This window comes from Plecotus auritus (genome assembly GCF_963455305.1).
Source record: "Plecotus auritus genome assembly, chromosome: 3".
Classification (NCBI taxonomy): Eukaryota; Metazoa; Chordata; class Mammalia; order Chiroptera; family Vespertilionidae; genus Plecotus; species Plecotus auritus.
In genome coordinates this window covers 193,549,268-193,576,091 of record NC_137772.1, presented here as the reverse complement: position 1 = coordinate 193,576,091, position 26,824 = coordinate 193,549,268, and positions in this window count along the sequence as shown.

Here is a 26,824-nt window from a genome sequence, read left to right as displayed (position 1 = left end):
GTGAGATTTCCTCCCTGACACATTAGGGAAGTCACAGGCATTTAAGACTATTTCACACAGAAGCCACAATGTCCTCTCTACAGCGCCCCTCTCCACAGCTGTGTGTCCTCCTCAGTCAGGACAAGGGAACTCTGAATAGACCTGACCGTGGTTTACAACAATGAGAACCTAGACCTGTGCTTTGATGTGAATTTCTCCCTTCACCTTTGACATGGTTGTCTGTTATAAGCATGACCTGGATATTTAAATATAATGCCAAACTTATGAATAAGTAAGAAAAGTGTCTTTTGTGAACTTGAAAAGCAACCAGTGTGGCATTCTTGCAGTAATTTGTTTTTTAACATACGTATTTTTTCTTTTCTTTTAGAGAGAGGAAGGGAGAAAGGGAGAGAGAGGACCCTAGAAGTGAGAGAAAAACATCGATTGGTTTCCTCCCGTATGCACCCAACTGGGGACCAAACCCACAACCTGGGTATGTGCCCTGATCGGGAATCGAACCTGCCACCTTTTGCTCCAACCAACAGTCACACAGGCCAGGGCTCATTGGATTTTGGATAATCCAACTTTCTGACAGTAGCAACCATGTAAAAATGATGGGGCAGTAAAAACAACATGAAATCTCTCTCCTATGCAACCAACATGTTCTCCGATTTCTTTCCTAAGGCAGTTCTAAAAGGCATATCTGTACTCATCAGATACTATCTTCATAAGGAGTACTTTGAAAAACACTAAACCTGTTTATTTCTTAGGAAAATTTCTTCCACCTGGAAAGCCATACACCCCACATGCGCCTACAGACAGTCACACAGACACACACAGACACAACATGGCCCTGGTGTTAAGCCCTAATCTACTCATCATGCCAACTGCCAGACAATTAGTTGAATTAATGATTTCTAAAAATATTTAATAGTCACAGATATAACGGTGGTTATACAAAGTAGTTTATAGTTTTAGACGACACTAAAATATAGTTCCTTATTCGTCCGCTTAAGTTTCTTCCTTGTAATTGAAATTGTGGCTGCAACCTATAATTCAGTCAACATCTTGAAGGGCGACTGATGGCTTATTACAAGGAGGCTAATCTAACATGATGTACATCTCAGAGGACAGCATTTATGGTTTTTAAATCACTGGGTCTTTCTGTGCAAAATAATCAGTGCTGAGCTGGCTCCGCTGCCACTCTCCCATCCTCAAAGGCTTTTTCCTTTCTTTCCAATAAAACAAGCTGTTCTTTCCCTTATCCACACATCGCCAGGGAAAAGCAGCCCAAGACTGCAGCATGGGTGCCTGGAAGAGGGATTTCATTACCTACTACAGGTGGCCCACAGGCTAAATCAATTAACCCAAACAGGTAACACCTGGACGCTCACTCTTAAATATTGCTAAAGCTCCAGTATTGCTTAAAATAATGACCAGATCCATCTTAGCAGGCAAATGGCTCAACAAGCCAAAAAGGTATCATTCCTTTTGAGACTTTCTTTTGTTTTCTCGCTGCATTCCAGGTGTCTAGAGTCAGGGCAAGAACTTCAGGAACTACACACTGTGGAAGCACAGCAGCTGTGGGTCTGGGACTGCGTGTGACTGCTCAGAACATGTTCCTAAGGAAAAGGATTGCACAAGGGCGTAGTGTACCAACTGCTAGCTTACAACCGGCACTGCCTGCTGGGTGGTGATGGAGGTAACAGTGCTGCTCCAGAGAGTAGCAGAGAGCTTCTCCTCAGCCAGCCTGCACGGCCCTCTCCCCTTCCCACGCCCTGATTCCTTCCCATTCTCACTTCCATATGGAATTTAGATGACAGATTTGAATAGATATGCATGTTCACGATCAATGAAAAGCCATTAAACCCCCTTCAGTAAACATTACTCTTACTGCCAAAATGACTTTTTCTACGACTGTGGCAATTTGAAGTTAAAAGAAATGGATTTTCAAAGAACTTGCAAAATACTACCAACCTTCTGTCCAATTTTAGCTCTATTAAAATATACAGGTACTCCTAATATTTTAGAAACTTACAAGATATATTTATTCCATGCAAGTGAGTAATAAGGCAAAAAAAATTAGACATGTGGACATTTTATATTCAAATACTCTGCAGTTGCACTCATAGCAATAGGGTCAATAATACTAGAGCAGTTGTCATACATTACCACCATTCTAGTATTTAACGTGTACTTTTTCCATTGAAAGCTCAGAAAAATACTGAGGAAGTACTTTTACTACCCACACATGTTAACTTTTGTGTTTCTGCTGAGTCTTTGCCGTCCTGTGCTGTCTGCATTTTTCTCCTCCCACTGGTCCTGGAGTCAATCACATTTCAATGACTGTCTTGAGTAGCTTTGACTCTCGATTCCCCTCTAATATGAAAGAGCATTTAGTAATTTACAACATGATTCATATTTGAGGTTAGACCCCTAACTTCAAATGTGAGAATACATAGAGAAAAATGGACCTAAGACTGAAAGAATAAAGGCTTATAAAAAGCATCTCTCATCCTTACTATCCAGCCAGGTGAGAATCTCATATATAGTTTTCCCTTTGTAACTGCAAGTGCTTACATTACAAAGCCTTAGAGAGCATGACCTGTCCAGGCAGGGGTTTACATTTTACAACTTATTCTCTATTGTTTAAAAGATTTAAAATTTTCTGCACAGCATCTCAAATCTCCATAGAAAAGAAGGCTATATAAATTCAAAATAAACAAATATTAGACAGCATATGTGGTAATACTTTTGATATTCCTGATATGCCTTCACACTGGCTCATGGGCATGAATTCACTTAATAAACTGCTTTAGAAAGGAAAAAAAAACATAATGTGTCCCTAGTAAATGTCATTGTTCCCTATTACGTCAACTAAGTGCTCGCCAAGTTCTGCATCAACAAAGGTTTATTTTTAGTGAAAAAAATGTATCTCCTCAGACTTGATGCTTACCATTATTGTCTGTCCTTGATTTTAGGGTTCCTCATTCTGAATTCTACACGGTATTTAATTTGCTAAAGACAACAGAGGGCATAACAACCCTTCATTTCCCCAAGACAATAAAATTCCCAAGTAAATAAAATTTCCTAAAGGAACAAACAAATACAAAACTTTTCCTTATAAACTTCAATGAGGAAAAAACAATGCCGGATTTAGAGAATACCCGGTAGCCAAATAAAGCACCGTAGTTGTCAACAATGTAAAACTTACTTTAAAATAACTTTTTCTAAAGCCATAATACTGTATCTTTAAAGACTGATAAAAACCTGAGACTGAAATCCTGCCAACTTCTGGGTTCAGAAAAATAGGAAAATATGCCAGAATGGGACAAACCTGAGGAAAGATTCTACAAATTAAAGTAAACTGCATTTCAGATATATCTGCATTAACTATACACGTTAGCTAGTTATAGGAAGCCTTAACCATGGTGTTAAAATGCACCATCTGGAATCTTGTAAAATGAACTTTTACCTGATGGTTAGTGGCAACTTATTACTAAACACAAGAGAGATGTGTGAGCTATTTTGGACTCAAATAGGACATTATCCTCGCAACAAGACCAATATTCACTAAGCAATGTATCCCCTGAGCAGTAAACAGACCACTGAAATGGTGGTGAAGATCCTGCATCCTAAGGGATTTCAGTCTCTGAACCAGGCACTTTTTTATTCCTTCTGTGACTCTCCTCAGGACTCCTTTCTTCCAGAAAGCCATTCAGTCATCGTTCTTCCAAAACGATAATCTTTATTCAACTTTCATACTTTACATCTTAAAAACAATTATGTTGCCTTTCATATAGCCCCCATCCCTGGGTAACTGAGAGTCTACAGGTCAGAAGTTATGAGAACCCAGCTTTAGGATTTCAACACTGGGGGGTTGGGCACATTCAAAAATTTCTGCGATATCATCTTGTCTCTGCATATTGTATACATGTGAACTAGAGTGAAATGTAATCTGCACTCATCTAGAATGCTGACCTCTGTCTTTCCAATGATCCTTTTGCATAGTGCCGCAGAAAATGGTCCTCTCCCACCACCGCTGCTCCAACATCCTAAGGGTAACAAAACTCCAGAGTCTCCAGACATCCACCTAGCACTGCCCTGAGGATGCCCCCATGTTTCCTGATGTGAGATGGAAGCTGCTGGCACCTTCTGCTGCATGTGAGACCCAGGCACCTGAAACCTGCAAGCTCTGCTTCCCCACTTGCCCCCAACTGAATACATGACATCACTGTGGATCCTGACGCTGTAATGGCAATGTTAGTTATTGAGAAAATATTCCACTTCAATAGGTGATTTAATTCTCTGACACCTATCCCACTTTGTGCTGAAATGCCATGACAGCTGTCTTAAAACGTTGCCCCCAAAGCCTTGTCTTGCGTCGGGATTATTCATGGAAAGCATCAATCTCAGTAGATACACTTTATGATAATCGTGACTATATCTCATGATAAATTGCATATAACCATGAATATATCTTATGATATCTAATGCTGTACTATGATAACCATGAATTATGCACATTCCCCATCTCCACGATTAAATGAAAGAGCATGGGCCAAAATGCAACGTTATAGAACATTTCCAGCAAAGCTAAAACAATTAGCTACTTCATAGAATATTGTTATAAAACAAAACAAGAAAAATATTCCAAATTCTTCAGTACCTTATTAGAGTTTTTAACACTATATGGTTTTGATCAAAACACATTTATTTCTGGTGATTCTCTTCCTGTTATTTTTTTAAACCAGTGTGAGGGACCACATGTACACTGTTGCTGTCCTGGGTGGAGGATGGAGAAAATGCATTTTCCTGTCTCTCGCAAAGCAGATATCAGGGATAAAATGACTGTGATTAAAGCTGATTTGAACACGGCAAAAATGTTCTTCCTCAGTTCTATTCTTTGGACAATATATATCAATTAGGTAAAACAGGAAGCAAGAGTCATTTTTTTGCTACAATTGTATACATACAATTATTCATATTCACACACATAAATACACATTCATAAGGTCTTTATAAAATCTTGTTAACCTTAGCAACATAGATTTTTTTCGCTAGGTTTCTCCTTGATATTCCAGCCAAAAAATAAAATATTAAAATCCAACTGGTAGAACGTTCTCATCTTTGTGACAAGGTTCCATTCAGATGCAAAAGGATTCAGAGATGTCAAGAAATAGCCCCTGGGCTGTTTCTATCTTGTTTGTGTACATTCTCATTCTCTCCCACCTCTCTCTCTCTCTCTCTCTCTCTCTCTCTCTCTCTCTCTCTCTCTCACACACACACACACACACACACACACACAGAGTCCTACACAGGTATCTTCAAAAGGTATTCTTTGATTAAAATAAAATATAACAAAATAATAAGATGTGTACACTTCTGTGAATTTAGCATCATTTAGATTTATGAATATCTTGATTTCCTGGATCACTGAATCTATCCGCAAAGGCCCACAGGGAATAGTTTTATACAAGTTCTTTTCATTATAATTTGTACTAGAAGCACTTTGTAAGTAAGAATTTAGGATATGTGTTCAAAGAACTTCAAGGTGCTGCTCTTTTTCTTACAAAACATGGGAAAAGCAGGTCCTAAAATGGTTTATACAGGGATGGGTCATACAGAACTTGAAAGTTTTCTAAGCATCACAAGGTCCCAGGCCAGTGTTGTAGTTAAGACAGTTCGCTCAGGGTAATCAGAAAAGAGGCACTGCTAATTCTGCTGAGAGTTTTAATGTGGCTGGGTGTGCGAGTTGCAGCCCACAGGAAATGGTAGAGGAAAATGAACTGCCAAGGATTGTAACACTGGAAGTGAAGAGAAAATACAATCATTGTTGCCCAGAATCAGCCTCCTAAAATGAGTGATTAAGTAGGGACAGGGTCCAACGTGTCACAATGGGACATATCAAAAGCCATTATACAGGGACAGCTGATGACAACAGCGCTCAGAGTGAGGAAAAGGAAAGTGCTGACTCTGCATTAGTTATGGGGGGAAAACGACAACAGTAATAACAACAAGAACCTAATTTTCTAAAAATAATTCACACTCAATAAATTGTCCCAAATTGAAAAGTACACCAAGATTCATTATGAACTAGAGAGGCCCGAGGAAAGGGTATATGTAAAATAAGACAAAGCTGACAAAAGAGACAGTTCTTATACCTATTGTTATTATAGAAAGACCACCAAAAAAAAAGCACTGAGCACAACAGAAACATATACTAAAAAAAAGGAAGGACTTAGGGTATAATTCCCAGGTGACTTTGTAGACACAATTTTTTTAATGTCACCAAAAGTATGTGAAATGTATACACATTGAATGCAGGGGTGGACAAAAATAGGTTTACAGATGTGAGTATGTGAAACACAGTGTTTATTCCTGTATCATTTATTTATTTGTATTATTATGTATTAACTATTTTTACATACAAACAACTATCAAACCTTTCTTTGCATAGGAACAAAAGTCAAAAACATATATCTATTGGCCCCAAAAGAATGTCAAGTACAAAAGCTTTCTATTTTGATGTAGTCCCATTTGTTTATTTTCTCTTTAGTTTCCATTGCCCTAGGAGCAGTATCAGTGAAGAAATTGCTTTGGCATATGTCAGAGATTTTTCTGGTAGTGGATTCCTCTAGTATTTTTATGGTTTCTTATCGTATGTTTAAGTCCTTGATCCATTTTGAGTTTATTTTTGTGTATGGTGTAAGTTGGTGGTCTAGTTTCATTTTTTTGCATATATCTGTCCAATTTTCCCAACACCATTTATTGAAGAGACTGTCTTGACTCCATTGTATGTTCATGCCTCCTTTGTCAAATATTAATTGAGCGTAGTGATTTGGGTCGATTTCTGGGTTCTCTATTCTATTCCATTGATCTATATGACTGTTCTTGTGCCAGTACCAGGCTGTTTTGAGAACAGTGGCTTTGTAATACAGCTTGAAATCTGGTATTGAGATCCCACCTACTTTGTTCTTCTTTCTCAGGATTGCTGTGGCTATTCAGGGTCTTTTTTTATTCCAGATGAATTTTTGGAGAGTTCTTTCTAGGTCTGTGAAATATGCCGTTGGTATTTTAATGGGGAGTGCATTGAATCTATAGATTGCTTTGGGTAGTATGGACATTTTAATGATGTTGATTCTCCCAATCCATGAACATGGTATGTTCTTCCATCTGTTTATGTCTTCCTCGATGTCTTTTTTCAGTGTCCTGTAGTTTTCCATGTATAGGTCTTTTCCCTCCTTAGTTAAGTTTATTCCTAGGTATCTTAATTTTTTTAGTGTGATGGTAAGCGGGATTGCTTTTTTAGTCTCTCTTTCTGTAAGTTCACTATTGGTGTATAGAAATGACATAGATTTCTTGGCGTTAATTTTGTATCCTGCTACATTGCCGAATTCATTTATTAAGTTTATTAGTTTTTTGATGGAGTCTTTTGGGTTTTTTATGTACAATATCATGTCATCTGCGAATAAGGACAGCTTTACTTCTTCTTCTCCAATTTGGATGCCTTTTATTTCTTCTTCTTGTCTAATTTCACAGCAAAGGAGACCATCAATAAAACAACAAGAAAGCCCACTGCATGGGAGAACATATTTGCCAATGATATCAACGATAAGGGTTTAATCTCCAACATTTATAGGGAACTCATGCAGCTTAACAAAAAGAAGATAAACAACCCAATCAAAAAATGGGCAACTGATCTAAATAGACACTTTTCGAAACAAGACAGAGGAAGGCCAAGAGACATATGAAAACCTGCTCAAAGTCACTAATCATCAGAGAGATGCAAATCAAAACAACAATGCGGTACCATCTCACACCTGTCAGAATGGTTACTATCAACAAATCAACAAATGACAAGTGCTGGTGAGGATGTGGAGAAAAAGGAACTCTCGTGCACTGCTGGTGGGAATGCAGACTGGTGCAGCCACTGTGGAGAACAGTATGGAGTTTCCTCAGAAAACTAAAAATGGAACTCCCATTTGACCCAGTGATCCCACTTCTAGGAATATATCCCAAGAAACTAGAAACACCAATCAGAAAGAATATATGCACCCCTATGTTCATAGCAGCACAATTTACAATAGCTAAGATTTGGAAACAGGCTAAGTGCCCATCAGCAGATGAGTGGATTAAAAAACTGTGGTACATCTACACAATGGAATACTACACTGCAGAAAAAAAGGAGTTCTTACCATTTGCAACAACATGGATGGAGATGGAGAGCATTATGCTAAGTGAAATAAGCCAGGCAGAGAAAGATAAATATCACATGATCTCACTCATTTGTGGAATATAATGAACAACATAAACTGATGAACAAAAATAGATCCAGAGATAGAGATACATCAATCAGTACGTCAAACCTCAGGGAAGGTAGAGGAGGGTGAGGGTAAGGGGGAGAGATCAACCAAAGGACTTATATGCATGCATGTAAGCCTAATCAATGGACACAGACAACAGGGGGGTGGGGGCATGAATTGGAGGTGGGGGGTAATGGGGGAATAAGGACACATATGTAATACCTTAATCAATAAAGAAATTAAAAAAATAATAATAATAAAATAAAATCTGTCTCCTTAAAAAAAAAAAGAATGTCAAGTAAAACATATTATATCCCTGATATAAGCAAAAGTTTCTTTATTCCTTCCTTCCTCCCTCCCTCCCTCCCTTCCTTCCTTCCTTCCTTTCTTTTTGTTTTGTTAATCATCACTAGAGGATATTTTTCTATTGATTTTTGGAGAGTGAAAGAGGGCGGGGGATGGGGGGAGAAAAACATTAATGCTAGAGAAACACATCGATCAGTTGCTTTCTGCACTAGCCTGGCAGGGGGACAGGGAGCAAAAGTTTTTCAATTACTGGTGTTTGAGACTCCATTGAAATATTAATGTTTACCAAAAAAGGGGGGCCATATTTAGGCTAACTTTCCTATAAATACTGCAAACTTTGTGTGCAAATGTACTATACCATTGATATTCAAGTTATAATTCCAATAGTCTAAGAAAGTTTGAAACATTTCTCTAAAAACCTGTATTAAATGATTGTGCTTCCAACAATGCTAACATCCCTTACAATAAGTGAGAGATATCCCATCTCCTCTGCTGTATTATATTTGTTATAAATAAGTTCAGCCCATAGTCAAGGGGAGGGGATTACACAGAGGTATGAATGCCCAGAAGTGTGACCATGGGAGAAAGTATCTTAAAGGCTGCCTGCCCCAACAGGTAAACATAAAACTCAGGAAAATCTATTGATTGACCTTTAAAAAAAAAGTCAACTTTCAAACTGAATGTTCTGCTAAAACATAATGTTGAGATTGTTGAATTAATGGAGCTCTGAAGTTCTTTCCAGTCCTAATACACAGAGAATCTATGGCATATTCCAGACAAAAATATGTCAGAATTTAATACATGCCTTTAAAAAGTCATTATTAAGTACAGAGCCCAAAGAGGAAAGGGAACATAGTTAGGTGACCTCTTGAGGGCTTGCTAGAAATCCTTGAGCCTGCATAGCTGTAAGAAAGAGAGATGTCAATCCTTAGGGCTGAACCCAATATGCTTTGTGACAGTGATTGTGATTCTCTTGGACACTTGGTACCCAGCAATGAGGGGTCGCCTATCATTTCTGAAATATCAGTGGCTTGTGATGAAAATGAGTTCTGCTTTAAATTCCATAAGCACATCCAGGGTGACTGGGAGGAGGGAGGTAGGGTGAGGCAGCCTTGTTAGATCTGGCTAAAGATAGCAATCTTTTTGGCAATTCCTAAGGGAATACCTAGGTGAGGGAGAGGCGAGGAAAGCTATTTCTAAGATCTCCACCTCAGACTCGAAATTTCCTAAAAGACAAAACAAAATAAAAACAGAATCTGAAACTCATCCTGGAAAGGGATGGGTTCTGCCCCAGGAACTTTAGAATTCAAAAGTGTAGATCTGACCTACTTAGAACAGGTTTTGGCAGGTGTAAACTGAGTACCATGTCCTGCTTCCGGCATTGTCAGACTGAGTCCCACACCCATCAAAATTCTCCTGAAGCTGGAATTCAGGGCTGGCAAAAAATGGGGAGGGTGGGGAGAGTTGGCATTTGCTACACACCACTGAGGAGCCAGGGAGCCAGGCAGACTAGGTGATGCCTGCACCACCACCTCAGATCCTGGAGATAAAAAGATGGAGCTTGGCACAGCAGTTCAAAGCTTGTAGTGGGGATTTCAGAATGCCAGCAGCAAAGGGACCCCAAGAGGACAAAGAGGCATTGCCTCTTAGCCTATAGTTCTTCCACTGAAGTTGTGGCCTGGGGTTATGCAAAGAATGCTATTTGGAGTGTAAGATCATACTCCACAAGGAGAGCGGAGAGAGTCCTAGCTTGCCCAAAGAATAGAACTGAGGAAAAACATTTTGCTGTGTTAAAATTGGTTTTGATCACAGTCATCTTATCCCTGAGATTTGCATTGGTTGTTGACTTCCTGTTGCCAGGGACAAGAAGGTGCATTTTTAAAAAAATATTTTTTTATTGATTTCAGAGAGGAGGGGAGAGGAAGAGCGAGAAAAACATCAATAATGAAAGAGAATCATTGATTGGGGATCGAGACTGCAACCCGGGCATGTGCCCTGACTGGGAATCGAACCGTGACCTCCTGGTTCATAGGTGGCCACTCAACCACTGAGCCATGCCGGCTGGCAGGAAGGTGCATCTTTAACTATAAGGAAGTACACTGACTTTTCTGGCTTTGCTTGTGGAGAAGACAAATGTTGGCTGTGCCTAGACAGAGTCCATGAAGAGAGTCCGCTTCCTAGATGCAGCTCAAAGGGGCAACACTTCAGAAACTTCAGGAGCTCAGAGAGCAGATCATGTCCCCCTCATACTCAGAAGAGCTGAATTCAAAGGAGGGGCAGGAGAGGGGACAGATGCTGATGGGAAGGGGGGCTGGGAATGGTAGCTAACCTTCCTCTCTTACCTTTTCATGTGAACAAGATCAGAAATCTACTCAATTTTCAGCCTAGTTCCCAGGCTCAGGAAAAGACAAGGACTCTGAGATGGAGGAGAACAGAGCTGCTTATACTGGGCAGCCTGTGTTACCTCCACCAAATCACAGCATGTCCTCCATTTTCTGCTAAAGACCAAGGCTCACCTCCCAAAGATTTCAGGACTGATCAAAGAAGGCAGCAATGGGAAAAGTGGTGTTAAATTTCCTTATGGATTTAGCTGTGGTTAAGACCACTCCTGGGGGAATTGCCACACTCAGAAATTCTCTGTAGGCTAGACATCCTCTTCTAGGTATAACACCAAGGGCAGCATCCTGCAGTGTTTCATGTAAAAGGGTTCTGATTGTCAATCAATATTTATTAAATGTCATATTCTGTTAGCCAAGTACACTATATATTTATATTAGAGGCCCAGTGCATGAATTCGTGCACCAGTGGGGCCCCTCAGCCTGGCTTGTGGAATCAGGCCAAAACTGGCTTTCTGATATCCCCCAAGGGGTCCTGGATTGTAAGAGGGTACAGGCCAGGCCAAGGGACCCCACCAGTGCATGATCAGGGCCGAGGAGGGATGTGGGAGGTTGGCCAGCAGAGGAGGAACCGTGGGAGAGCTTCAGGGCGTTTCTGGCCTGTCTTGCTCAGTCCTGATTGGCTGGACATCTGCCTCCTAGTGGTCAGTGCACATCATACCAAGCGGTTGAGCAGCCTTAGCATATCAAACAAATAACAAAGAGCTAAACAACAACTTGCTCATTACCTCCCCCCATCACAAATCTGAATTTCATTTCCTCTTTGCAAATGTATAGTAGACCTTTGATAAGCCCATGGAATGATGTCCTGGGTTCTCCTACAAGTCCCAAATGTGCAAATATAGATATAGTTATACAAGAGCTAATTGTTCATGAATCATAATTCTATTGAGAATCTAGTACCGCCTGAGTTTAATTCCACACCACGAGTTAACAACCAAGCTTGCACTAAAGTTTGATTTCTCACATGATGGTCACACTTCAGGAGAGCAAGGGCAGTAGAATAAAGACTTGCTTGATGGGATACAAATGCTGGGTAGTCAGCACTTCTCTCTAGCTGGTAATTAAGTTGATAATACTAATGATATATTTCATGTACTGAGGGCTAAAAGTGTACCAGACCCTTTATACATTATCTTTATGTTTCCTCTATGCTATAGCAAACCTCATAACCAATTTTTAAGATAGGTTCCACTATCCCAATTTCCCATGAAGAGGCAGTAGTTTAAAGAGATGACCCAAGTGTGTAGTGAAGGACTAAGACCAAGTCTTTCTGACTCCAAAGCCCAGATCTGTGACCGTCAAGCTGTGCCACTCCCCCACTAGTTACTGCCTCTAAGATATCAATGCACATTTCAAATGTGTTGGTAAAATTATACATTACTACATCACACAGCTGCAGATACTCTGGGAAAAGTAAAAAGTATGAGTGCTAATAAAATAGAGTACCTATTATTGTATGATATAACAAACCTGATCCTTGACTTAAGCTGCCCTCTTTCTAAAATTACAGTATTCATGCTACACAACTCTCCTGGAACAGGAGAATTCAATTAACCTTTCAGGTACAAACCATGTAAGAACTTTCATACACAGCACCTCCACCATCATTCCCCCTAGTATTACTTTTCCTATTTACTAGTGAGAAAACCGAAGCTAAGAAAGATTTAGCTAAAAGATCAGTCTTTAAGGACATAGATCATGCTTTTTTTCATTTCTATACTTGCATATATTATGCTTGTGTGCACAGAACCTGTTTCAGTAAATGTTGAGTAATAAATAGACCAAGTAAAGGAAGTAGGATCTGGCAGGGAAGGTGCCTTTCTTGTTTTCCATTGTACAGTTAGATGCTCAATAAAAGCTGTTGAAGGAAGGGAGTGAGGAAATGAGAGTGAAGGAGTTCTTACTTGAAACCTCTCTCTTTTGAACTTAGAGTTCCACTAGACTAGTTGTTATCATCTGTGTATTTACAACATCTAGCTAGCCCAATACCTGGCACTCAGTAGCATTCAATAAATGCAGATTGACTGTGGGATAACTACTGAAATATCAAATAAAAAATCTGTTCAACACAGCCAGGGACTTCCAATGGCAAAGTAAACCTAAGCCATTGAACAGGTCAAGGGCTACCAAAAATGAAACAGATAATTGGAGAAACTTTTAATAAGAGTATAGAGAAACTACCATTAAACTCATAAATACATATGTAGCACAATACACAGGTGGGCAAAAGTAGGTTTGCACTTGTTTGTAATAAATAATACATTAATTTAAAAAAATAACACAAGAATAAACTGTTTTGTGAACTCACAATTGTAAACCTACTTTTGCCCACCCCTGTATAGCCCTACAGAGACACAGATGAATAAGTATTATGAAATTCTTCAGGTCCAGGTCCCATAGCACTTAATACCTTAAAAGAAAAGGTTAGCTTTTTAAAAAAAAATTATTTTTATTGATTTCAGAGAGGAAGGGAGAGGGAGAGAGAGATAGAAACATCAATGATGAGAATCACTGATTGGCTGCTTCCTGCACGATCCCAGTAGCGAGCTGGAAACCCTGGTATGTGTCCTTGACCAGAATAGAACCCCCAATAGTGAGCCAGAAACCCGGGCATGTGCCCTTGACCGGAATAGAACCCGGGACCCTTCAGTTCACAGGCTGAGGGTCTATCCACTGAGCCAAACCAACTAGGGAAGGTAAGGGTAAGGGGAAGAGGTCAACCAAAGGACTTACATGCATGCATGTAAGCATAACCAATGGACACAGACACCAGGGGTGAGGCATGAGCGGGGGATGAGGGAGGCAATGGGGGGATAAGGACACATATGTAATACCTTAATCAATAAAGAAAAAAAATTTTAAAAGGTTAAAAAGGAGAATAAAATCCTTTTAGCTATGGTTTTTATAAACTGTAGAGAGCAGTAGAACAATGATATCACTATAGGTTGTATGTTCTGCTTAACAAAAATGGTCAAATTCTTATTCTTTTCTTTCTTGCAGAGCCTACATCTCAAAATAACCTTGAAATGGAAACAACCAGCTTTTCTACAGATTATCAATTTGCACCTCTAGCAAAGGAAGACCTAGAATTCTATTGTTTTGTTAATTGTCAATTTGCATCTTTGAAAGGTGTTGCATTTCCTCTTCTTTCTAGCAGGTTAAGACTAATTCTGTATGTTAATAAATATTATAAACACTTTTCACAGAAATGTAGTTTGCTAAAAAGTGTGTCATTATTCTCTGTTTGCCTCTACTTAATTATTTACACCTTATATTATAAAGTTGATTTTATCAAAACTAGCTAAGCAGTTACTTAAACTGATTTTTATTCAGAAAAATACTTTTCAGACAAAATGCTGTTTGAAAGTACCAGTTATTGATAGTCACATAAAAGGTACAAATTAATTAAGGCAAATTTTCACAAGTAGACTTTTGATATTTACCATGAGATGATGATTTGAAAAATATTCCCTCCCTTCTGGTACATATACAACATAAAAATATATAACAGGTAAAAGCAAAGGTCCATTTTACAAAGTAACAGGAAAGATGAAAATACAGCTTGTAAAAGAAAAAAAAAAAACAACCAAAAACATTAGGAAAAGCGATACAAATAAGATTACTCTTTACACTTATGTTTACAAGTAGTAGCATGGAGAACTAAAAGTTCTTAACATGCCTTATCAGTACTAGTTCCAGTACTTGAGCCAGAATGATATGATCTTTTTGATATGCTTGTCAAAGCAGGTATTTTTAATCCACTGCCACATTTCTCCTATCTGATTGCTAGATATAAAATCCTAAGTCAAATATTACTTGGTAGCTCTCAAGCTTTTGAGCTCAGGGAAGTGGTGTTTAAAAAGATCAAGTGATTACTTCCTGTTATATCCAAGTGAGGATGTTTATAGGCTGTTTCTGTTGCTAAGAAAAATGACTTCCCATGCCATAAGTAGTTTTAATTTATTACATTTATTTATATTCTTTTTCCTTACAGGATTTGAGAAAGGTAATCTCTATTTGTGTTACTTTGGTTTAATGATATATCCTTAAATTATATTTAAAAGGTTTCTTGAAAGAATTGACACCTTGAAAAAAAATTTTCTTTAACATGTAAATCAACTTCCTCAATTCAGCCTATACCCCAGGATTTGTGTCACACACACACACTATACACATTTATTTTAATGAAATCTATGATATTGGCCAAATTAAATCTATTTGGGGGGAAAATGAGGAAAACGCTAATATAGTAATTAGAAGAAGAAGTCACTGGATACAGAGAATTAGTGAACTAATGAAGAATTGAGTTTTATCATAGTGATACCATTGTAATTAGCTATCCTATATAATAAAAGGGTAATATGCAAATCAACTGAACGGCAGAATGACCGGTCGCTATGACATGCACTGACCACCGGGGGGCAGACGCTCAACGCAAGAGCTGCCTCCTGGTGGCCATTGCGCTCCCACACAGGGAGCACTGCTCAGCCACAAGCCAGGCTGACTGCTGCAGAGCACAGCGGTGGTGGCGGGAGCCTCTCCACCTCCTCGGTAGCTCTAAGGATGTCCAATTGACTGCTTGGGGAATGGGCCTAAGCCATCAGTCGGACATCCCCTAAGAGCTCCTGGACTGCTAAAGGTCGCAGGCTGGGCTGAGGGCCCCTCCTCCCCCGGGTACATGAATGTCGTACACCAGGCCTCTAGTTTATTAATAACAGGAAAGGAGCAGAGGAAAGGCCAGACATTATAGTATGTTCCCTGCAAAACATTGGGGGAAGGGGACTGCACAAAGGGAAGATAGAGGAATGCCCAGTAAAGTTGGGATGAGCAAGGAAGGTCCTTGCTGCCAGTCACACCTGGGAACAGAGGTCATTGGCCAGAATGGGCTTGGCCACTGCAAGCCCAGGAAGATTTGGGATACTTAATTCCCTGAACAATGATGTTCATTCTCTTGTGCTCTTGGTTCCTCTTGGCACCCTTGGCTCATGGCTCTCGCTTGGCTTCCTGGCATTCTCCCATGTGGCCCATGACCATGTGGACCCCCCACACACAATGGACTAAGGACTGTACCTAGCCTGGTGCTGTACTGGACAGACTCCAACTGGAAAGGGAACTCGGGACAGTGGCTTTGCTTCTAGCTTCACTGAAACCCCAGCTACACTTCTTCTATGACTGGACAAAGGGAAATGGGACTTTAAAAACACATGGATTTAATTCCATGCAAATAAAAATCATTCATTCTCTTGGCTCAGTGGAGAGAGCATCAGCCTATGGACTGAAGGGTCTTAGGTTCCATTATGGTCAAGGGCACATACCTGAGTTGCAGGCTCAATCCCCTGGGCCCGGTCAAGGCAAGTGTGGGAGGCAACAAATCTATGTGGTGTCTCTCTCACATCGATGTTCCTCTCTCTGTCTCTCCCCCTCCTTCTACTCTCTCTAAAAATCAATGGGAAAATATCCTTGGGTAAGGATTAACAAACAAAAAATTAAATAAAAAATAATTTTAAATAAAAAATAAATCACTAATTCTCCCAGGCAAGTCTCAGAAAAAAATTTCCCTTGGGATATTATAATATGTACACCCCCAGTAGCACCCACTGGGGAGAAGGGCCCCCCACTTTGTTTGATATCAAATGCTAAGAATTAATTCTATGCCTAAATAACTGAATCCTGTCGATTTGTAGGTCAAAACATACAGACAACATTCATTAATAGTTTAAGTTAAAAATCTGAGTTGTAAAGGACATTCAGTGTTTTGTTTTCTTTTTCTTTCCTCCTTTATTTTTCATTTTTACTTTAAAAAAACATACTTCCAAATTTTAAAATGGATCTGGAACAGCAGACATGCACTATTGTATTTCTTGTCTGGCTAATTGGAATAGACTCCAACTGGCCTCTCTCTTTCCATCCTTTACCAAAGCCTGTGTCTCTCCACACAACCAGGATAACCCTTTGGATACATGACTCCATTTTCTCTGCACATAACCCTATCAAGGCTTCTCATCTCATTCAGAGTCAAAGCCAACATCCTTGCAGTGTCCTATGAAGTCTAAATGATCCCCAAATGTTCCCTGACCTCATTCCCACTATTCACTTCTTTATGCACTCTGCTCCAGCCAATGGGTTTACATGCTCTTCCTTAAGCACCACAGGCATGCTCCCATTTGCTGTTTTGTTTTATCATGTCCATTATATGCTCATGAAAGCAGAGATTTTTTTATCTGACTTGTTCATTATTATATCAACAGTACCTAGAACTTTGCCTGGAACATAATAGGCATTCAGTACTTCTTTATTATAGGATGCTAACACGGCTGCATCCCTCTACTACCTGTAACCTCTTTGCATTGCTTATTAATACATCCTAGTGTCAAGAACAGTTCCTGGTCCATAATAAATATTCAATAAATGTTAACTAGTAAGTTAGTAGGCTAATTAATGAACTAATAAATAATTTTAGCAAGAAACAAAACTCTAACATAAGGCAACCTTCTTGAAATGAAATACTATGAGTTGCCTATTTACCCTCCCTCGCCATCTTGCATTTTTCTTTCCTCTTCACTTCTACGAGGATTTCATCAATTTCCCTTTTATTTTAATTCATTTTCTGTGCTCTTACTAGGTAGATCTAGTTAGGTTACACTTCCATTTCTAGCTCTCTATAGAGAAACACCTAAAAAATAGCTGAATTGAGCTAAGGTTGTACTTCCATTTTCTCTTCTTGTTTACACACATTTATTAAATTTTAAAACTCTTTGCTGTTAACATATATTACTTGTTATTTAGTTAAAAAATCTAAGTTTAAAAGATTAAAGCATTATAAAGCAAAATAAATACAGAACCTTTATTTAATTCTTTGAGCGGTAGTAGTTTAAGAAAACAGGAGTTTACTATATTTACAAAATAGTTGGTACAGCTTAATAATTTCCATTATTGTGCAAAAATGTATGTGTAAAGACAACACTTCTTCAAACTTTCAAATTAAGACATATATAGGTTGATTTCTCCCCATCCCTTACTGGCTTTATTATGACTTTCATTACCAGGATCAAGAGTAGAAAAGTCAAAATAAAATATAAAAGTTTCTTGTTGCATAATTACCACACAGGAAATCACTGAGACAGTTTTACTAGTTTCCTCTAGTTGCAAACAGAAAGGAGAAAGTAGCTCCGAGCAGAGCCGTCCTCACTGCACTTTTCCAGCATGCGGTCTTCTTTATGCCAAAGGCCTTGGATGCAAATGAAAGGTACAACTTCAGGTCCCACAAAGAAATCCTGAAAGTTACCTGTTCATCTAACTCAGCCTTCAGAAGATGGAGGCATCTGACTCTTTTTGAAACTGCCTTCAAAGCTAAAGATCTTCAGCCACAGGCTTCTCTTTCACGTCACTTGGGCCCCACTGATGATCACACAGCTGTGAAGCGGCCTGTGTTCCCTCGAAGGCTATGTAGCCTCTGCAGGCAAAGCCATGCCAGGGATAGGCACCTGTGTAACTTGGGGTATTCCTTAGGTTGGTAATTACAGAATAAAAATCACTGGAGTCCTAACACATGAAGGAGGTGTCGGGAAGCTGAATTCTGTGAAGATTATTTCAAAATGACTAGTTGAATCTTTTGCTGTATCTTTGGCATAAGTGGGGTAGGGTGGGGTGAAGTGAGAGGGGTCGGGCGGTTGTCCTGGCACCCATTCCTACCTACCAACCACAGTCCCAGAGGAATCACCACCTCTGCCACCACAGGAAAGTACACATTCAACGGCCTCTTCCTGACATTTAACAACAGACTTAACACTGGCACCTTCTTTTTTTTAATATATATTTTTTTTATTTCAGAGAGGAAGGAAGAGGGAGGGAGAGATCGAAACATCAATGATGAGTGAGAATCATTGATTGGCTGCCTCCTGCATGCCCCCTGTTATTCCCTCTATCCACTGAGCCAAACCAGCCTGGGCGGCACAATCTATCTTAATGACCTATCCTGACAGTGTTTTTTCAGATTGCCAATTTCCTGTACAAATGGCAAAATGTTCAGCACTCTTTTGACTCAGTCATCGTGAATGACTGGAACTCCTATTGTGCTCCTCGAACTTTTGGGTGTGAGAGGAGGAAGGAAGCTGAAAATCTGCAGAAATATAAATTAGTACACAGAAATTCACAAGCTTCAATATCTCTTAGCATGTATATGGGAGTAATGTAATAGAGCTATGTCAACTACATGTAAATTCCACATGTCATTTCAAAATGTAGAGAGAAATTATTTTTTTTTTAATTAAGAATAGAGGCTTGCTTTAAAAAGCATTCCTTATTAGGTAGGATAGTCTTCATTTTAATTTTTTTATGAAAGTAAAATAGGGTTCTCATTCATACAAATATATTCTAATGTGTAAGCAAGAAACTGATGGTGCCTCCTTTATCAAATATTAATTGAGCATAGTGGTTTGTGGAATATAATGAACAACATAAACTGATGAACAAAAACTGATCCAGAGACAGAGAAGCATTGATCAGACCGTCAAACCTCAGAGGGAAGGTAGGGGAGGGTGGGGGTAAGGGGGAGAGATCAATCAAAGGACTTGTATGCAAGCATATAAGCATAACCAATGGACACAGACACCAGGGGGGTGAGGCATGGGCGGGGGGATGGAGGGTGAGGGGGGAACACATATGTAATACCTTAGTCAATAAAGAAAAGAAAAAGAAACTGGTGGTGGCATGAGGTAATTTGATCCTAAAACACAATTTAAAAACTGGAAAGCTTTTAATGAAATTTTTAGCTTTAAAAATTATAGCAAATTTAATCCAGAGGTCAGCATCTCACAATCACTAATTTTGGGGAGCCAGGGAGCAATCAAACTATTAAAACGACCAAGAGGCCCAGCTTAGTAGTTGAGAATCAACCAATGAACCAGGAGGTCATGGTTTGATTTTCAGTCAGGGCACATGCCCGGGTTGCCGATCCCCAGGAGGGGGCGTGCTGGAGGCAGCCAATCAATGATTCTCTCTCATCATTTATGGTTACATCTTTCTCTCCCTCTCCCTTTCTCTCTGAAATCAATAAAAAAAATATATTAAAAAAGTAAAACGACCAAGAGGAAACCAGCTCTCTAAAAATCATAGAACTTCAATGCCTGAAGGAGGAACTCCGACCATGAAAGAGATGAGAGTCTTTTCTCTCATTCCGGGACAATTTCTCACAGTTGTATTTAATGTAAGTATCAACTATAAAAATATATTCTGGGTATTATTTTTAAAAAGCAATTTGTAACACGTTTTAGAAACATATCCATCGGAATGGTTTACATTGAATGAAGAGCTTCAGTAATCCGAAACACTATTGATTATGAAGACCTGCAGTTTTGAACATAACAAATCTCATTTATATAAACCAAACTTGAACTTTGATTTAGTATTTGTCAAAAATGAAGCAGTATAATCATTATTCCCACAATTAAAGTGTTTTCTAAGTTGTTATCAACACTACTATGATAGATATTATATAACAATCACTGAAACATCCTTGGCCTAGTCCAGTGGTCGGCAAACTCATTAGTCAACAGAGCCAAATATCAACAGTACAAGGATTGAAATTTCTTTTGAGAGCTGAAAACCGACTTCTGCACATGGGCCACGAAGTTTCAATCGCACTGTACCTGCGCGCCTGCACGTGGTATTTTGTGGAAGAGCCACACTCAAGGGGCCAAAGAGCCACATGTGGCTCGTGAGCTGCAGTTTGCCGACCACTGGCCTAAGATCTTCATTTCCATTCCTTAACCAGCTGGCCCCTAAGTATCTCCACCTGATACCAGCAAAATACCAAGATCATGCCAGTGCTGAGGGACTTCTCCACCTCCCAAATCTTTAACACCCCATCTCCACACAAAATCTTTCCAGGAACCTGGGCAGTGCTGCTGAGTGGTTGAGCACTGACCCATGCACCAGGATGTTGCAGGTTCGATTTCCAGTCAGGGCACATGCCTGGGTTGCAGGCTCGATCCCCAGGAGGAAGTGTGCAGGAGGAGGTGTGCAGGAGGCAATTAATCAATGTTGATCTCTCTCTCTCTCTCTCTCTCCCTCTCTCCCCCCCCCTCAATGATGTTCTATTTCTCTCTCCCTCTCCCTTTTTATTTCTCTAAAAAAACAATAAAAACATATTTTTAAAAACCTCTCAAGGAACTCTTCATGAAGTTCTCACATTAAGTAATGCTAAAAACACCTCTTTGACTTTACCAAGTTATTTCTTCCACCCTCCTTTTCCTTCTTGACTTCCTTTCTTTGTTGTATTCATCACTTAACTATATACTCTTTGTTAAGCACCCTCAACTTTTTATTCTTTTCTCTTTTTATACAATATAACCTGAAATTGTCCAAATTTAGATCAATGAAGCAAAGAAAGAGAACTACCACTATTTGCTCTTCCCTTATTATTCCAAATTTTATGTAGTCTAAATAAAAATATTTCACAGCCTTCTTTGTAGCTAGATGTAGCCATGCAACCAAGATTCTAAGAATCTAAGCTAAGGTGGTGTGTGCAATTTCTGGGATTGGACATTAAATGAGAGGGAAGAGGCATGACTTCCTTGTTCTCCTCATTGTCCTCAATGTGTAAAGTAGGACTGGAATACCAGCAACCATAGTGGATCTTGAGCTAGACTTGGAAATGGCTCAGCAATGACATAGAAGGCCCCATGTCCCTGAACCCATAAAGGGTCGTATTAGTTCTGGATTTAAGCTATTTTTACAAATTTATGTGGTTTAGCCTCTGCTATTTTGGCTTGTCCTATTACTGGAAGACAAACGTAAGCCTAACTAATTAGGCTGACAATTTGCCTATCCATTTTTACACTGCTCAATGCCTCAGTTTTCCTCTTGTGTAAAATGAGAATAACAATGATCCTTAATTCATTAATTTGTTCTAAATATTAAGGATTTAACAGTGCCTGGTACAAAATAAACATTCAAAAATGTTGGTTATTATAATTAGCACTATCCAGGTGCAACCCAGTGTTGCTGGGGAAATCTGCAAAATTATAAGGATTGGTACTACTATTGAGCCTTCAGTGATAGTAATATCCTCTCACTTGCATTAGTAATTTCCTAACCAATTTCCTGCAGGAATTATTCTGCACACTAACATCCTCCTCAATCATTCCCACCTCTTACTCAGGCTCCATCTCACCAGAGGACACCTTGTACTATAGAACTGAGGCCACCAGATATACACTCCCTCCATACAGAGGGACCCATCTCCACCCCTCTCTGTCTTCTCACTCATGCTGCTTGTTTGTCTTCTGCCATTGCTGAGGACAAGCTGTTCCTCTGTTCAAGGCTTATTCCTCAGTCTGGCTTTGGATGCCATGCTCTTCCTGTCTTATTTCATCTCTTCCTTGTATATTCAACTTTTGCTTTCCTATTGACTCATCTCCCCCTTGTCAATAAACATGCCCCAGTTTCTACTCATTTTAAGCACAAATATTCATGCACCCCGCCTCAAAATGACATATTATCTATCTCCCCTTCCCTGTTCATCCCCATATTTTACTAATTCCCCTGCACTCTAAAATAAAGTTATGAATTCTTTCTTCTTCTTCTTCTTCTTCTTTTTTTTTTTTTTGGTTAATCCTCAACTGAGTATATTTTTCCATTGATGTTTAGAGAGAGTGGAAGGAAGGGGGAGAGACAGAGAGAGGGAAACATCAATGTGAGAGAGACACATCGATTGGTTGCCTCCTGCACGCACCCCCACCAATGCCCGTGATCAAGCCTGCAACCAAGGTATGTGCCCTTGACCGGAATCAAACCCTTGACCCTTCAGTTGGCAGGCCAGCACTCTATCCACCGAGCCAAATGAGCTAGGGCTGAATTACCAGTATTTCTTTGTTTCTAAATCCAATTCCATGTTTCTCAATAACAACAAGAGACATATTTTTTCAAAACAAAAAGCTGGGAGTCAGACTATACTTCTCCTTTATGCCCCATGATCAATTAATCATTATGTCTTGATTTTACTCCTTAATAATCTTTAAAAGTTATTATTTCTCTGTCCTTGATGCTATTTTCTTTGTTTAAGCCTTCTTCATATCCAATCTGAGTTTGTGAAATATCTACTTTCCTCTCTTGCACAAACTTGGCCATAATTTAACTGTACAACTGAATCAATTCATTCTTGAAGTCATGAAACATTTTTTCTGGGACTGACCTCATATAACATTCTTTGGATTCTAAATGCTCTATTCAATTTACCATCTTTAGAATGTGAACTTTGCCTTTTTCTTCTACCTGTGTTGGGCTGTCATCCACATTCCCTTTCTTTGTCTCCTTGTTAGCAGGTTTGTTAGTGTGAGAATATTAGCCAGAGTTAACACTATAGCCAAAATGTTAGAATGACTACTCCTTACAAACCTAACTGGTTTACATGGATTAAAACTGTCTAAAAACTCAGGTCTGATATTCATTCACGATAGGTCAGGAACTACTGCCTGTGAATCAATAAATTTATTCATTAAGTAATAAAATTCCATGTACTTAAGATATTGCTACTCTAATTTATGTTTGAGCAGAAAAATCTCAAGTGGGTAATCATACTGATAGGATTCTTACTAATTATATTTGCATGAAATTTGAAGATTAAACATTAAGTAATTTCAATTAAAGAGATATATGAAATATAATATTTGTATCTTTGAAAAAGGTGAACATTATAATTTTTTCACACTGAAGTGTTTAAATGCCTATCATATAAGAGCTAAAGAATACAATACAATTAATCTCGATAATAAGCCACTACATATATTTTTTAATTTCATGTGCATAAATATCATATGCTGATTTCACATCACATGCTGATTTCACATTTATATCATACTAGAGACTATCTTAGTCTTACAGTGTTGACTAAACATATTGGAACAATTAATCATTTAGCTAGATTACAGGAAAACCAAATATACACTTATAAAACAAATTCTAACATTTCGAGGAAGCATCTTTAGGGTTACTGTAAGAAGAATATTTACTGCCCACCTGCAGTAGGTTGAGTAAAGAATTTTTCATTTAATTCAACCTTGAATGAAAACAGAAATTGAAAAAAATGTTATGTTATGTGAATGAACCTTAAAAGGTTCAGAAGTTGGCCCTAATATACTCACATTCTCATCCAACTGGAAGTCTGATATATTATGTTGAAAATGGCTTAAAAATGTCTTTTTTTTTTTTTTGAAAGACTACAGGACCTTTATTTTCCCCTTCCCACCAGACTATAAATGCTGGAAGAACAACCTGTCTTATGGCATTTTGGGCACACAATTTCCCTTCCCAGAAATAAATTGGAAGTACAGAGTTTATGTCTGTTTGATTCCCATCTGTCAACTAAACAGCAGCAAGATCAAATCTATCGTTCAATTTCTAAGGCTGTTTATTAGTTATATGCTTGATCATGGCCTTTTAGGAACCCCATTCATAAGATGAAAAAATCAAGACAGTAGCCTCTGTCACACTTGTGGTAAATTTAAATTAGATGTACATAGGTTTGTTTCTCATTAGCTGTCAGGCATTATCATTATTAGCGAAGTGTACTTAAGTACTTGATTAAGGCACCATTTTTTTTAAATATGTTTTTATTGACTTCAGAGAGAGGAAGGGAGAGGGAGAGAGAGTCAGAACCATCAGTGATGAGAGAGAATCATTGATCAGCTGCTTCCTGCATGCCCTTTACCAGGGATTGAGTCTGAAACCCGGGCATGTGCCCTCACAGGGAATCGAACTGGTGACCTCTTGGTTCATGCTCAACCACTGAGCAACACTGGCCGGGCAAGGTACTATTTTTTATGTTACTTATGACAAGCTAAAAAGATCACTTCCCCCAGATGGGGAGAGACAGCATAAGAACTAAACAAGGTAGCAAAGTCTGTGCTAACTACTATTGCCAGTGAACAATGTTTACTGTAATGAGAAGTATTATGAATGGAGGTAATGGAAATAATGGTATTTTTGAAAGAAAAATGGTGTATGTACTTGCACACATATGTGTATGTCCAATTATTCATTCTTGTATGGATTCATCTTTAAGACTGACCTAAATTTTCTTTCCTGTCAAAAGTCTGAAACTGTTATGTTGGTGTTTTAGTGAGCTGACGTTTCTCACAGATATTGTACTGAATTGTCTCACATTTTCTCTGTGTTATTCCTTTGATAACAAGTTAAAAGTGGAAAAAGGAAAAAAAAAAACTACCTGCAAACAAGAAATCTCTGTTAATGGAATTCTGCATTTTGCTTGGGGAAGAAACCAAACCCAGACTCAGAAAAGGATGAAGTGACAGCGTAGATTAGTTCAGTGTGAAATAATGGTGTATATGTCATAATCTCCAAACATTATTTCTGTCATAATTCCTAATCATTATGACCTCTAAAAAGTTCAATAAATTCAAAACCAAAGTCATTCCCCCCATTCAAACAAAACGTGCTTATTCCTGTGTGGTGAAGTCATTTGTTTCTTTCTTAAGCCTCATTCAGTTTTATAAGGCAGAGCTTCTCTAAGGTTGGTCTCAGGTCCAGCAGCATTAGTGCCATCTGAGAACTTGTTACGCATATTCACAGACCTTCATAAACCTACAGATTCAGAATCCAGGGGGTCAACCCCATTAATCTGCTTTAATAAGCCCTCCAAATAATTATTTACCATTCTAATAAATGTACTAAATTTTATAAAATGAACTATTTCATTCATTCTCAAAACAGTTTAGCGAGGTTGTAGAATAAAACAGATAAGAATATATAATTTTAGGATGGAAGTACGTATGTTATGGAATTAGTTAATGAAGGAGTAGTGACAGAAGTCAAGTTCAAAAGTCCAGATACAAATTGTATTAATTTTTTGGCACATACAACTCTAAAACTATATTGTTAATTTTAACATCCCCTTACTTTAAGGTAAAACATAATTAAAATAATGCAGATTTTTCATAATAGTGTCTTCATTTTATGACATGTTTTAAATGTCTTTGAGTATGTTACCTAAACTCTGTGTCTCGGTTTCTTTGGCATAAAATGGGAATATTAATAAACCCTAGCTTATAAAGTTATTGTGAACTTTCAATGAATTAACACATGTCGAAGGCTTATTTAATACAAAGCCTTGTTCCTGGGAAATATTCAATAAAGGTTACTTATGACTTTAGCTAGTTATCTTTTATACCTGGAACATTATTTAATCTTTTTACAGCCTCATATTTCTTACACGTGACAATGCAAATATTCATTGCTTCCTCTCTCCTTATAAAATACAAACCACAAATTAATAAACATCTGAGATATCAATGTGGGACAAATAGTTGATATGGATATATTGTTTTCCTGATTAAAAGGCAAGACAATTCTAGTTCTAGCAGTCATATAATTTTATAACCTTTTAAAAGTTACTGAATCTCATAAAACAGTTTTTAATAATTATTTGTAAAAATGAAGTTGAGAAAAAACCCTTAAAATGTAATTAACTGAACATAATAAAATGTTATACACACTGAGATTATTGACTATGAAGATTAAAAATGTAAGCTTTCAGCTGGACTTGTACTATGAAAAATGATAAAGTTACATATCCATAGATATAAGATATAATTATAATATTATATAATTTATTTATTTCATTTAAATACCACATTTTAGGAAAACAATATTTATCATAGCTTAGATATGATATTTCAGAGACATCATAGAAAATCACATAAAGAAATCAGAAAGGAAAGACTCAGTGAGAGAAACAACAGGAAGACCAAGAGGGAGGGTATGTAATGAGTCCTGATTTAGAAACAGATATGACACGGCCAATAAAGTCTCAGTGTC